This window comes from Engystomops pustulosus, unplaced genomic scaffold (assembly GCF_040894005.1).
Source record: "Engystomops pustulosus unplaced genomic scaffold, aEngPut4.maternal MAT_SCAFFOLD_538, whole genome shotgun sequence".
Lineage (NCBI taxonomy): Eukaryota > Metazoa > Chordata > Amphibia > Anura > Leptodactylidae > Engystomops > Engystomops pustulosus.
The window spans coordinates 8052-22500 of record NW_027285417.1 but is presented as its reverse complement, the minus strand read 5'-3'; positions in this window follow the sequence as shown (position 1 = coordinate 22500).

Here is a 14449-nt window from a genome sequence, read left to right as displayed (position 1 = left end):
CCCGCTCCTAGCACGCTGGCAAGCAATGGAGTCTTCCCCGCGGCAGCCACCGCCCTCGCCCTAGCCTCGCCGTCGGTCGATGAAGAACGTCGTTCGCCCTCCTCTGGCTCGGGATTTGGAAACGGCCTGGCCTTCGCCTACTCCGTCGGGCAACTGCCTTCCGCCAGCCCCTTCCCTCGAATCCCCTTCTTCCATTTTAGACCCGATCAGGGGATTGGTCAGCCCAGCCCTGGGGTAAGAAGAGGGGTTGGGGTCGGTTCGGCTTCGGGTGCCCCGCTCGGCCAAAGGTTCCCCTCGCTTTGGAAGCACGCGAGGTCGCGGAGGGTGCGGGGTTATTTTTTCGGCTCCCTGGCTTCGCGGGAGCGGCCTTCGGCTAGGGCCGAGGCCGTCCGGCCCGCGCAGATTTGGACCGGGGTCCGGGGCGAGTACCTGCCTCTCTCACGAAGGGAGTGTCACCGGTAAGAAGCCTCTTCCCACGTCTGCTTGCCGACTTACGCTCGCCCCGACGAGAGGCCCAACCGAAAGAGTGGAAAGGGGCAGAGATTTCCAGGGTCGCCCCACCAGGGATGCAATACCCCAGTGCAGACTGTCGGCCCTGCCCCGAACCTACTCGGTGGTTTGAAGGTTAACCTCTTGGGGAAAAGCAGCGATTCGCCTCGCGGTGCGTGCCTCCGCGGATCTAAACCCCCTCGATCGATGTGGGGCCAGAGGACCCCTTTTCCCCGTACGAAACGGCCGGCTCACCATGGGCTCGACATCCGTGGGTCGGAGAGTTGAGCGCTTACGCGCGGCGGGACCTTATAACCTGCAGCGGCTGAGGAGCGAAGATTTCCAGGGTGGGCCCCCGGGGATGCCATACCCCGAGCAGCCAGTCGGCCCCGCTCCTAGCGCGCTGACGAGCAATGGAGTCTTCCCCGCGGCAGCCACCGCCCTCGCCTCGCCGTCGGTCGATGAAGAGCCGAGTTCGCCCTCCTCTGCTCGGGACTCGGAAACGGCCTGGCCTTCGCCTACTCCGTCGGGCAACTGCCTTCCGCCAGCCCCTTCCCTCGAATCCCCTTCTTCCATTTTAGACCCGATCAGGGGATTGGTCAGCCCAGCCCTGGGGTAGGAAGAGGGGTTGGGGTCGGTTCGGCTTCCGGTGCCCCCGCTCGGCCAAAGGTCCCCTCGCTTTGGAAGCAGAGGGTGCCGGGGTTATTTTCGGCTTGACGCCTAGTCCGGTCCCTGCCGGTTCCCGTGGAGGCCCGCGGTCAAAACCAGCTCCCCGGCTGTCGGAGCCGGAGCCCCGCAGCCCGAGCGGACGCACCGAGTCCCTCATGTAAGGGATAGCCGCCCCTACGGAACGGCCCGGACTGGGACCAGGCACCCCCAGGCGCCGAAGGGGTGGGTCGGCCGTGTTGCCGAAGCTTAGCCGGCGCTGATGACCGCAGCCCCTAACGATGCCCACAGGCGGGGGAGCCAAGGAGAGCACTAGGAAGACGTGGCGGGGTCGGACGGCTCAATTTCCAGGGTGGGACCCCGGGGGTTCAGTACCCCGGGCATCCGGTCGGTTTCGCCGGCGCGACCCCAAGCCTTCCACGGCCCCCTTCGTGGGTGCAGGGATACCGTGCAGGGTGCAGGCTTAGACGCCAATTCCCCAGAAGTTTTAGGGATAGGGTTTGTCCGGGCGCCACCGCAGCGACAACCTCGCAAGAAGCTCTCTTCCACAAAAGCACGGGCAACGTTCGTGTGCGAGTGTTGGTCTCCCATGGTCTACCGACTCCCCCGGGCGGCCCAAGCGTTACGCCCACGGCCGGGCCCTCGAGCAGGCGCACCCCTGGTGCCTCTCGTAAGGGAAGGCTACGGTCCTCAACCCCTCGTATGGCGGGGAGGGCGCATTTGAAACGCTAAAGGACGAGCCCTGTTCGGGACCTGGCGGGGATCCGCGGATTGGCGAGAGGGATGGGTCTGCCGTTGGTCAGAGGGGACGCACCCCTGGGACGCAGTTTGGCATTAGCGACCGATGGCCCATCTACGACCATGTACTCCGGGAGCGCCAAGGAGGACGCGGGTGGGCTTTGGGGGCAGACTCAATTTCCAGGGTCTGGGCGCCGGGGGTGCAATACCCTTAAGCGCTCATGTCGGTTTCGTCTGCCGCCCGCCTCTGGCCCGGCTCCTAGTGACGGGTGCTGTGAACGTGCGATCGTGCTTGCGGTTGAAGAGTTCAAAGGCTACCGCTGGGGATAACACGCCCGGGGAATTTAGAAACCCCCCCCTCCGCTACAATCTCTGCTTCTGCCGGACTCGGAGGGGAGCCGCCCCGGGGGCGACCGCTCCCTCTCCTCTTCCGCGGCGTGCCGCGCGCTTCGCCGTCAGCAGCGGAGCGAACCTTTTTCTCGGTCCGCAGCTCTTCAGGCGTAGGCGGGCAGCGCTAACAGGGTACACTGGGGACCACTCGACCGCAACCGCTCCTCCGACCGACGAGCATACCTACCGCGGATACGCCACGGTGGGTCTAAGCCTCGTCGCCGCCGCGAGGAGCAGGCGGGAGCCGTCCCTTTTCGTGCTGCGGAAATAAACCGTGGACACAGAGGTGTGTCTGCGCTCTCCGACCGGGCGGGGGGCGATTGGACTTGCCCGAGGGACACTAGGCGAGGCGCTGCCGCGGGAGCCGGAGCTCCGCGCTGGACGCTGCCGCCGCCGCCGCCGCCCCCCACCCACGGTACGGTGGAGTACGCCCGTTCCATACGCTTCGTAGCAAACCTCAGCCGAAGCAGAGAGTCCTACCGCTGTGGCAGGAGCGGGGCCGTGCGAGGACCACACTGGCACCGCGCTACACAACCTTAGGCAGAGGACCACAGCCGCTCACGGGGAGCGGGGGATTGATGCGCGACCAAGACTGAGGCTAAGGAACGCTTTACCATAAACCGGCCGGGGCCAATACCCCTGACCGAGCAAAGTGCCCTGCCCCGCCGGATCGCGCTGTGTCAGATCGATCAAAAGAGCGGAGAGCCGAGACTCTACCGCTGGGAGTTTGTGGAGAACGGCCTGGCTTGCGTCCCGTCCTCCCGCCCTCGACCTCACATGGCTAGCCTCACCCGCCGGGAGCCACCCCATTGGGGACCGTAGGGCGGAGAAGGGGTCTCCGCGTCCGGAATTTACTTGTGGAGAACGGCCTGGCTTACGTCCCGTCCTCCCGCCCTCGACCTCACATGGCTAGCCTCACCCGCCGGGCGCCACCCCATTGGGGACCGTAGGGCGGAGAAGGGGTCTCCGCGTCCGGAATTTACTTGTGGAGAACGGCCTGGCTTACGTCCCGTCCTCCCGCCCTCGACCTCACACGGCTAGCCTCACCCGCCGGGCGCCACCCCATTGGGGACCGTAGGGCGGAGAAGGGGTCTCCGCGTCCGGAATTTACTTGTGGAGAACGGCCTGGCTTACGTCCCGTCCTCCCGCCCTCGACCTCACATGGCTAGCCTCACCCGCCGGGCGCCACCCCATTGGGGACCGTAGGGCGGAGAAGGGGTCTCCGCGTACGGAATTTCTTGTGGAGAACGGCCTGGCTTACGTCCCGTCCTCCCATGGCTAGCCTCACCCGCCGGGCGCCACCCCATTGGGGACCGTAGGGCGGAGAAGGGGTCTCCGCGTCCGGAATTTCTTGTGGAGAACGGCCTGGCTTACGTCCCGTCCTCCCGCCCTCGACCTCACATGGCTAGCCTACCCCGCCGGGCGCCGCTCCATTGGGGATACGGTACGGCAAAGCGCGACGCCGCACGATGCCAACACTTTGTGCAAAAACCTGGCAGAGTCGACCAAAACCTCGCTTCTTTGACCGGTATTTTTGATGCTTTTCTCTGCCGCCGAAGGTGCACTGAGGGTCGGATCGCCCAAAATTTTTACCGGTCGTTTTGGTCTGCGGTTCTTCCGAGAGGTGCCCGCCTGACAGTTCTTTTTCAGCAGCCTCCGAAAGGCCATCCAGCGGGCAAGCCAGGGGTTGGCAGCCGCCGGCGGTGAGCCTTCCCCGGCCGGGGCAGACGGCTCCGACCGCAAAATTTTTTCGACTTTCGCCGAGGCCAAAACCCCATGCACTTTTAAAGCCTGCCCGCAGCGCCGTCTCCTGTCAGACGTCCCTTGCCGCCTGCGGTGGTCCTCGCCCGGCAGAGAGAAGCCGGAGTCGCCCCCTCTCCGGTTCTTTTTCACCATTCCGGAGCTCTGAAATCTGCCGGACACCGAGTGACCGAGGACGCTTCCAGGAGGGCGGCAGCGAGAGGCAGAGTGCCACCGGTCGGGTCGCCGGTTCTCCCACACTTTGAAAATTTTTCGCTTGTTCTGGTGGGATGGAGAGAGAGCGTGGCTTATGCGCCCTCTGCCCCGCGGTCCGCCCTGGCTGGCCTTACGCCGGTGGTTCGCCAGGCCACCGGCACCTTGTACGGCGGGGACGGCGTGGCTTATGCGCCCGTCAACCCACCTACTCGCCCCGGCTAGCCTTTTACCCGGAGGGCGCCACGCTCCGGGTACCAGTGAGCGGCACGAACCCAGTCATACCATGCCGCTCACCTCGCGCCCTCTCCGGCCTCCGCCGCGGAGACCTCCCGCTAGGACCTGCGGGGGGCGATTTCTGCCAAAATCTACAAAGTCCCCGATGGTTAAGGACGTAGACTGTTGAGCGGGACCTACACACTCTTGTAGCCGATGGGGCTCGCCATTTCCCGCAGAAAATGGACCACCTCCCGCAGAGGAACATGAAATGCCCCTTCCCGCGGGACCCGAAGGACCGCTCTGTCCGAGCAGGCCTCCAGGACCACGGCACGCAAAAGCGACTCAGTCCCGCTGGCATTACGGATCTGACTTTGTGCAAAAACCAGGCAGAGTCGACCAAAACCTCCCTTCTTTGACCGGTGTTTTTGTTGCTTTTCTCTGCCGCCGAAGGTGCACTGAGGGTCGGATCGCCCAAAATTTTTACCGGTCGTTTTGGTCTGCGGTTCTTCCGAGAGGTGCCCGCCTGACAGTTCTTTTTCAGCAGCCTCCGAAAGGGCATCCAGCGGGCAAGCCAGGGGTTGGCAGCCGCCGGCGGTGAGCCTTCCCCGGCCGGGGCAGACAGCTCCGACCGCAAATTTTTTTCGACTTTCGCCGAGGCCAAAACCCCATGCACTTTTAAAGCCTGCCCGCAGCGCCGTCTCCTGGCAGACGTCCCTTGCCGCCTGCGGTGGTCCTCGCCCGGCAGAGAGAAGCCGGTTTCGCCCTCTCACCGGTTCTTTTTCACCATTCCGGAGCTCTGAAATCTGCCGGACACCGAGTGACCGAGGACGCTTCCAGGAGGGCGGCAGCGAGAGGCAGAGTGCCACCGGTCGGGTCCCCGGTTCTCCCACACTTTGAAAATTTTTCGCTTGTTCTGGTGGGATGGAGAGAGAGCGTGGCTTATGCGCCCTCTGCCCCGCGGTACGCCCTTGGCTAGCCTTACGCCGGTGGTTCGCCAGGCCACCGGCACCTTGTACAGCGGGGACGGCGTGGCTTATGCGCCCTCTGCCCCGCGGTCCGCCCTGTCTAGCCTTACGCCGGTGGTTCGCCAGGCCACCGGCACCTTGTACGGCGGGGACGGCGTGGCTTATGCGCCCGTCAACCCACCTGCTCGCCCCGGCTAGCCTTTTACCCGGAGGGCGCCACGCTCCGGGTAGCAGTGAGCGGCACGAGCCCAGTCATACCATGCCGCTCACCTCGCACCTTTTCCGGCCTCCGCCGCGGAGACCTCCCGCTAGGACATGCGGGGGGCGATCTTGACCAAAATCTACAAAGTCCCCGATGGTTAAGGACGTAGACTGTTGAGCGGGACCTACACACTCTTGCAGCCGAAGGGGCTCGCCATTTCCCGCAGAAAATGGACCACCTCCCGCAGAGGAACATGAAATGCCCCTTCCCGCGGGACCCGAAAGGACCGCCCTGTCCGAGCAGGCCTCCAGGACCACGGCACGCAAAAGCGACTCAGTCCCGCTGGCATTACGGATCTGACTTAGTGCAAAAACCTGGCAGAGTCGACCAAAACTCCCCTTCTCTGACCGGTATTTTTGTTGCTTTTCTCTGCCGCCGAAGGTGCACTACGGGTCGGATCGCCCAAAATTTTTACCGGTCGTTTTGGTCTGCGGTTCTTCCGAGAGGTGCCCGCCTGACAGTTCTTTTTCAGAAGCCTCCGAAAGGCCATCCAGCGGGCAAGCCATGAGTTGGCAGCCGCCGGCGGTGAGCCTTCCCCGGCCGGGGCAGACAGCTCCGACCGCATAATTTTTTCGACTTTTGCCGAGGCCAAAACCCCATGCACTTTTAAAGCCTGCCCGCAGCGCCGTCTCCTGTCAGACGTCCCCGCCGCCTGCGGTGGTCCTCGCCCGGCAGAGAGAAGCCGGAGTCGCCCTCTCTCCGGTTCTTTTTCACCATTCCGGAGGTCTGAAATCTGCCGTACTCCGAGTGACCGAGGACGCTTCCAGGAGGACGGCAGCGAGAGGCAGAGTGCCACCGGTCGGGAAGCCGGTTCTCCCACACTTTGAAAATTTTTCGCTTGTGCTGGTGGGATGGAGAGAGAGCGTGGCTTATGCGCCCTCTGCCCCGCGGTACGCCCTTGGCTAGCCTTACGCCGGTGGTTCGCCAGGCCACCGGCACCTTGTACGGCGGGGACGGCGTGGCTTATGCGCCCGTCAACCCACCTACTCGCCCCGGCTAGCCTTTTACCCGGAGGGCGCCACGCTCCGGGTAGCAGTGAGCGGCACGAGCCCAGTCATACCATGCCGCTCACCTCGCACCTTTTCCGGCCTCCGCCGCGGAGACCTCCCGCTAGGACATGCGGGGGGCGATCTTGACCAAAATCTACAAAGTCCCCGATGGTTAAGGACGTAGACTGTTGAGCGGGACCTACACACTCTTGCAGCCGAAGGGGCTCGCCATTTCCCGCAGAAAATGGACCACCTCCCGCAGAGGAACATGAAATGCCCCTTCCCGCGGGACCCGAAGGACCACTCTGTCCGAGCAGGCTTCCAGGACCACGGCACGCAAGAGCGACTCAGTCCCGCTGGCATTACGGATCTGACTTAGTGCAAAAACCTGGCAGAGTCGACCAAAACTCCCCTTCTCTGACCGGTATTTTTGTTGCTTTTCTCTGCCGCCGAAGGTGCACTACGGGTCGGATCGCCCAAAATTTTTACCGGTCGTTTTGGTCTGCGGTTCTTCCGAGAGGTGCCCGCCTGACAGTTCTTTTTCAGCAGCCTCCGAAAGGCCATCCAGCGGGCAAGCCAGGGGTTGGCAGCCGCCGGCGGTGAGCCTTCCCCGGCCGGGGCAGACAGCTCCGACCGCATAATTTTTTCGACTTTCGCCGAGGCCAAAACCCCTTGCACTTTTAAAGCCTGCCCGCAGCGCCGTCTCCTGTCAGACGTCCCCGCCGCCTGCGGTGGTCCTCGCCCGGCAGAGAGAAGCCGGAGTCGCCCTCTCTCCGGTTCTTTTTCACCATTCCGGAGCTCTTAAATCTGCCATACTCCGAGTGACCGAGGACGCTTCCAGGAGGGCGGCAGCGAGAGGCAGAGTGCAACTGGTCGGGAAGCCGGTTCTCCCACACTTTGAAAATTTTTCGCTTGTGCTGGTGGGATGGAGAGAGAGCGTGGCTTATGCGCCCTCTGCCCCGCGGTACGCCCTTGGCTAGCCTTACGCCGGTGGTTCGCCAGGCCACCGGCACCTTGTACGGCGGGGACGGCGTTGCTTATGCGCCCGTCATCCCACCTACTCGCCCCGGCTAGCCTTTTACCCGGAGGGCGCCACGCTCCGGGTAGCAGTGAGCGGCACGAGCCCAGTCATACCATGCCGCTCACCTCGCACCTTTTCCGGCCTCCGCCGCGGAGACCTCCCGCTAGGACATGCGGGGGGCGATCTTGACCAAAATCTACAAAGTCCCCGATGGTTAAGGACGTAGACTGTTGAGCGGGACCTACACACTCTTGCAGCCGAAGGGGCTCGCCATTTCCCGCAGAAAATGGACCACCTCCCGCAGAGGAACATGAAATGCCCCTTCCCGCGGGACCCGAAGGACCACTCTGTCCGAGCAGGCTTCCAGGACCACGGCACGCAAGAGCGACTCAGTCCCGCTGGCATTACGGATCTGACTTAGTGCAAAAACCTGGCAGAGTCGACCAAAACTCCCCTTCTCTGACCGGTATTTTTGTTGCTTTTCTCTGCCGCCGAAGGTGCACTACGGGTCGGATCGCCCAAAATTTTTACCGGTCGTTTTGGTCTGCGGTTCTTCCGAGAGGTGCCCGCCTGACAGTTCTTTTTCAGCAGCCTCCGAAAGGCCATCCAGCGGGCAAGCCAGGGGTTGGCAGCCGCCGGCGGTGAGCCTTCCCCGGCCGGGGCAGACAGCTCCGACCGCATAATTTTTTCGACTTTCGCCGAGGCCAAAACCCCATGCACTTTTAAAGCCTGCCCGCAGCGCCGTCTCCTGTCAGACGTCCCCGCCGCCTGCGGTGGTCCTCGCCCGGCAGAGAGAAGCCGGAGTCGCCCTCTCTCCGGTTCTTTTTCACCATTCCGGAGCTCTTAAATCTGCCATACTCCGAGTGACCGAGGACGCTTCCAGGAGGGCGGCAGCGAGAGGCAGAGTGCAACCGGTCGGGAAGCCGGTTCTCCCACACTTTGAAAATTTTTCGCTTGTGCTGGTGGGATGGAGAGAGAGCGTGGCTTATGCGCCCTCTGCCCCGCGGTACGCCCTTGGCTAGCCTTACGCCGGTGGTTCGCCAGGCCACCGGCACCTTGTACGGCGGGGACGGCGTTGCTTATGCGCCCGTCATCCCACCTACTCGCCCCGGCTAGCCTTTTACCCGGAGGGCGCCACGCTCCGGGTAGCAGTGAGCGGCACGAGCCCAGTCATACCATGCCGCTCACCTCGCACCTTTTCCGGCCTCCGCCGCGGAGACCTCACGCTCTGTTCTGCGGAGAGCGATTTTGGGCAAAATCTACAAAGTCCCCGATGGTTAAGGACGTAGACTGTTCAGCGGGACCTACACACTCTTGTAGCCGAAGGGGCTCGCCATTTCCCGCAGAAAATGGATCACCTCCCGCAGAGGAACATGAAATGCCCCTTCCCGCGGGACCCGCAGGACCGCTCTGTCCGAGCAGGCCTCCAGGACCACGGCACGCAAAAGCGACTCAGTCCCGCTGGCATTACGGATCTGACTTAGTGCAAAAACCTGGCAGAGTCGACCAAAACTCCCCTTCTCTGACCGGTATTTTTGTTGCTTTTCTCTGCCGCCGAAGGTGCACTACGGGTCGGATCGCCCAAAATTTTTACCGGTCGTTTTGGTCTGCGGTTCTTCCGAGAGGTGCCCGCCTGACAGTTCTTTTTCAGAAGCCTCCGAAAGGGCATCCAGCGGGCAAGCCAGGGGTTGGCAGCCGCCGGCGGTGAGCCTTCCCCGGCCGGGGCAGACAGCTCCGACCGCATAATTTTTTCGACTTTTGCCGAGGCCAAAACCCCATGCACTTTTAAAGCCTGCCCGCAGCGCCGTCTCCTGTCAGACGTCCCCGCCGCCTGCGGTGGTCCTCGCCCGGCAGAGAGAAGCCGGAGTCGCCCTCTCTCCGGTTCTTTTTCACCATTCCGGAGCTCTTAAATCTGCCGTACTCCGAGTGACCGAGGACGCTTCCAGGAGGGCGGCAGCGAGAGGCAGAGTGCCACCGGTCGGGAAGCCGGTTCTCCCACACTTTGAAAATATTTCGCTTGTGCTGGTGGGATGGAGAGAGAGCGTGGCTTATGCGCCCTCTGCCCCGCGGTCCGCCCTGGCTAGCCTTACGCCGGTGGTTCGCCAGGCCACCGGCACCTTGTACGGCGGGGACGGCGTTGCTTATGCGCCCGTCATCCCACCTACTCGCCCCGGCTAGCCTTTTACCCGGAGGGCGCCACGCTCCGGGTAGCAGTGAGCGGCACGAGCCCAGTCATACCATGCCGCTCACCTCGCACCTTTTCCGGCCTCCGCCGCGGAGACCTCACGCTCTGTTCTGCGGAGAGCGATTTTGGGCAAAATCTACAAAGTCCCCGATGGTTAAGGACGTAGACTGTTGAGCGGGACCTACACACTCTTGTAGCCGAAGGGGCTCGCCATTTCCCGCAGAAAATGGATCACCTCCCGCAGAGGAACATGAAATGCCCCTTCCCGCGGGACCCGAAGGACCGCTCTGTCCGAGCAGGCCTCCAGGACCACGGCACGCAAAAGCGACTCAGTCCCGCTGGCATTACGGATCTGACTTAGTGCAAAAACCTGGCAGAGTCGACCAAAACTCCCCTTCTCTGACCGGTATTTTTGCTGCTTTTCTCTGCCGCCGAAGGTGCACTACGTGTCGGATCGCCCAAAATTTTTACCGGTCGTTTTGGTCTGCGGTTCTTCCGAGAGGTGCCCGCCTGACAGTTCTTTTTCAGCAGCCTCCGAAAGGGCATCCAGCGGGCAAGCCAGGGGTTGGCAGCCGCCGGCGGTGAGCCTTCCCCGGCCGGGGCAGACAGCTCCGACCGCATAATTTTTTCGAACTTCTCCGAGGTCAAAATCCCAGGCACTCCGACGGAAGGTCCGCCGCGCGTCTCCCGTCTGACGTCCCCGCCGCTCGCGGTGGTCCTCGCCCGGCAGGGAGCTGCCGGATTCGCCCTCTTACCGGTTCTTTTTCACCTTTCCGGAGCTCTGATATCTGCCGCACACACAGTGACCGAGGACGCTTCCAGGAGGGCGGCAGCGAGAGGCAGAGTGCCACCGGGCGGGTCCTCGGTTCTCCCACACTTAGAAAATTTTTGCGCTTGTGCTGGTGCGAGGACGTAGGTCTTTCGACCGGGGCAAGCCTGGAGGGCGGTAGCCGGGATTGGCGCCCTATTCCCGGCTAGCTCTCGGAGGCTTCACCCGGTTGGAGGTTGGAGCTCCGACTTCCATGGGCATGTTCCTCACCGGGACCTACGACCAAGTGTGGCCGAGGGACAGTGACACATTCCCGGGTAGCCTGAGTGGCTGCTCCCGCTGAGCTACTTCCATGGGCACTATTCCTCCCCGGGACTTGCCGCCAAGTCTTGGCCGGGGGACAGTGACACATTCCCGGGTAGCCTGAGTGGCTTCTCCCGCTGAGCTCTTACTTCCATGGGCATGTTCCTCACCGGGACCAACTACCAAGTGTGGCCGGGTTTCGAGCTCCAAACTCGGCTTGCACTTGGTCGCTTGGGGGGTCCCCTCCGCTCCGGGAAGGGCGCCCTCCAGCGGGCAGACGAGGGTACTTCTAGTCTGCCCGAGCTCCATGGGGCCCCTCTCGCCCCTAGGCTCCCCGCCCAGGGTTCCAGGGTCCCGGATAAAGCCACCCTGCCGAGTTCGGTATAGGGTACCGGGCCTGGCTGGAATCACGCCGGGATCGGTGAGACCTCCTCGGCCGCGGCTCAGCCTCCAAACTCCCTTTCGCGGTTCTCTTCCCTTCAACTTCCATGGGCATGTTCCACACCGGGACCTCCGACCAAGTGTGGCCGGGGAACAGTCACCCATGCCCGGGTAGCCTCAGCGGCTGCTCCCGCTGAGGTCAACTTGGAGGTTGGAGCTCCGACTTCCATGGGCACTATTCCTCCCCGGGACCTGCCGCCAAGTCTGGCCGGGGGACAGTGACACATTCCCGGGTAGCCCTGAGCGGCTGCTCCCGCTGAACTCTTACTTCCATGGGCATGTTCCTCATCAGGAACCAACGACCAAGTGTGGCCCAGGGACAGTGACACATTCCCGGTTAGCCTGAGTGGCTGCTCCCGCTGAGCTACTTCCATGAGCACTATTCCTCCCCGGGACCTGCCGCCAAGTCCGGCCGGGGGACAGTGACACATTCCCGGGTAGCCTGAGCGGCTGCTCCCGCTGAGCTACTTCCATGGGCACTATTCCTCCCCGGGACTTGCCGCCAAGTCTTGGCCGGGGGACAGTGACACATTGCCGGGTAGCCTGAGTGGCTGCTCCCGCTGAGCTCTTACTTCCATGGGCATGTTCCTCACCGGGACATACTACCAAGTGTGGCCGGGTTTCGAGCTCCAAACTCGGCTTGCACTTGGTCGCTTGGGGGTCCCCTCCGCTCCGGGAAGGGCGCCCTCCAGCGGGCAGACGAGGGTACTTCTAGTCTGCCCGAGCTCCATGGGGCCCCTCTCGCCCCTAGGCTCCCCGCCCAGGGTTCCAGGGTCCCGGATACAGCCACCCTGCCGAGTTCGGTATAGGGTACCGGGCCTGGCTGGAATCACGCCGGGATCGGTGAGACCTCCTCGGCCGCGGCTCAGCCTCCAAACTCCCTTTCGCGGTTCTCTTCCCTTCAACTTCCATGGGCATGTTCCACACCGGGACCTCCGACCAAGTGTGGCCGGGGAACAGTCACCCATGCCCGGGTAGCCTCAGCGGCTGCTCCCGCTGAGGTCAACTTGGAGGTTGGAGCTCCGACTTCCATGGGCACTATTCCTCCCCGGGACCTGCCGCCAAGTCTGGCCGGGGGACAGTGACACATTCCCGGGTAGCCCTGAGCGGCTGCTCCCGCTGAACTCTTACTTCCATGGGCATGTTCCTCATCAGGAACCAACGACCAAGTGTGGCCCAGGGACAGTGACACATTCCCGGTTAGCCTGAGTGGCTGCTCCCGCTGAGCTACTTCCATGAGCACTATTCCTCCCCGGGACCTGCCGCCAAGTCTGGCCGGGGGACAGTGACACATTCCCGGGTAGCCTGAGCGGCTGCTCCCGCTGAGCTACTTCCATGGGCACTATTCCTCCCCGGGACTTGCCGCCAAGTCTTGGCCGGGGGACAGTGACACATTGCCGGGTAGCCTGAGTGGCTGCTCCCGCTGAGCTCTTACTTCCATGGGCATGTTCCTCACCGGGACATACTACCAAGTGTGGCCGGGTTTCGAGCTCCAAACTCGGCTTGCACTTGGTCGCTTGGGGGTCCCCTCCGCTCCGGGAAGGGCGCCCTCCAGCGGGCAGACGAGGGTACTTCTAGTCTGCCCGAGCTCCATGGGGCCCCTCTCGCCCCTAGGCTCCCCGCCCAGGGTTCCAGGGTCCCGGATACAGCCACCCTGCCGAGTTCGGTATAGGGTACCGGGCCTGGCTGGAATCACGCCGGGATCGGTGAGACCTCCTCGGCCGCGGCTCAGCCTCCAAACTCCCTTTCGCGGTTCTCTTCCCTTCAACTTCCATGGGCATGTTCCACACCGGGACCTCCGACCAAGTGTGGCCGGGGAACAGTCACCCATGCCCGGGTAGCCTCAGCGGCTGCTCCCGCTGAGGTCAACTTGGAGGTTGGAGCTCCGACTTCCATGGGCACTATTCCTCCCCGGGACCTGCCGCCAAGTCTGGCCGGGGGACAGTGACACATTCCCGGGTAGCTTGAGCGGCTTCTCCCGCTGAACTCTTACTTCCATGGGCATGTTCCTCATCAGGAACCAACGACCAAGTGTGGCCCAGGGACAGTGACACATTCCCGGGTAGCCTCAGCAGCTGCTCCCGCTGAGCTACTTCCATGAGCACTATTCCTCCCCGGGACCTGCCGCCAAGTCTGGCCGGGGGACAGTGACACATTCCCGGGTAGCCTGAGCGGCTGCTCCCGCTGGGCTACTTCCATGGGCACTATTCCTCCCCGGGACCTGCCGCCAAGTCTGGCCGGGGGACAGTGACACATTCCCGGGTAGCCTGAGTGGCTGCTCCCGCTGAGCTCTTACTTCCATGGGCATGTTCCTCACCGGGACATACTACCAAGTGTGGCCGGGTTTCGAGCTCCAAACTCGGCTTGCACTTGGTCGCTTGGGGGGTCCCCTCCGCTCCGGGAAGGGCGCCCTCCAGCGGGCAGACGAGGGTACTTCTAGTCTGCCCGAGCTCCATGGGGCCCCTCTCGCCCCTAGGCTCCCCGCCCAGGGTTCCAGGGTCCCGGATACAGCCACCCTGTCGAGTTCGGTATAGGGTACCGGGCCTGGCTGGAATCACGCCGGGATCGGTGAGACCTCCTCGGCCGCGGCTCAGCCTCCAAACTCCCTTTCGCGGTTCTCTTCCCTTCAACTTCCATGGGCATGTTCCACACCGGGACCTCCGACCAAGTGTGGCCGGGGAACAGTCACCCAGGCCCGGGTAGCCTCAGCGGCTGCTCCCGCTGAGGTCAACTTGGAGGTTGGAGCTCCGACTTCCATGGGCACTATTCCTCCCCGGGACCTGCCGCCAAGTCTGGCCGGGGGACAGTGACACATTCCCGGGTAGCCTGAGCGGCTGCTCCCGCTGAACTCTTTAGTTCCATGGGCATGTTCCTCATCAGGAATCAACGACCAAGTGTGGCCGAGGGACAGTGACACATTCCCGGGTAGCCTCAGCAGCTGCTCCCGCTGAGCTACTTCCATGAGCACATTCCTCCCCGGGACCTGCCGCCAAGTCTGGCCGGGGGACAGTGACACATTCCCGGGTAGCCTGAGTGGCTGCTCCCGCTGAGCTACTTCC